Below are 399 nucleotides of genomic sequence, written 5' to 3' on the forward strand. Positions count from 1 at the left end.
ATTGAAATGCGAAATTTTAACAGGTGATAAAGTAGGAGATATTGTTTTCTTAAATCGTATTACTTTGTATTCCGAAAATGTATATCCTTTCACTTTTAAAAGAAGACAGTTTCCGATAAAATTAGCTTTTGCTATGACAAATAACAAGTCACAGGGTCAGATATTTGACAGGCGAGTAGGAATAGATCTTCGCAAAGACGTTTTTAATCATGGGCAACTTTATGTTGCCCTTTCACGAGTTAGATCTTGGGAAGTATTAAAAATTTATCTTGGCAGTCAGCGGAATAATAAACAAGTTAAAAACTATGTATATAAAGAAATATAATATGTATGATTTCTCTTCTTTTAAATTTTAATATGAGGATAGTTTTTTGACATATATAATTATATAGGATGTGT

This window comes from Temnothorax longispinosus, chromosome 8 (assembly GCF_030848805.1).
Source record: "Temnothorax longispinosus isolate EJ_2023e chromosome 8, Tlon_JGU_v1, whole genome shotgun sequence".
NCBI classification, from domain to species: Eukaryota; Metazoa; Arthropoda; class Insecta; order Hymenoptera; family Formicidae; genus Temnothorax; species Temnothorax longispinosus.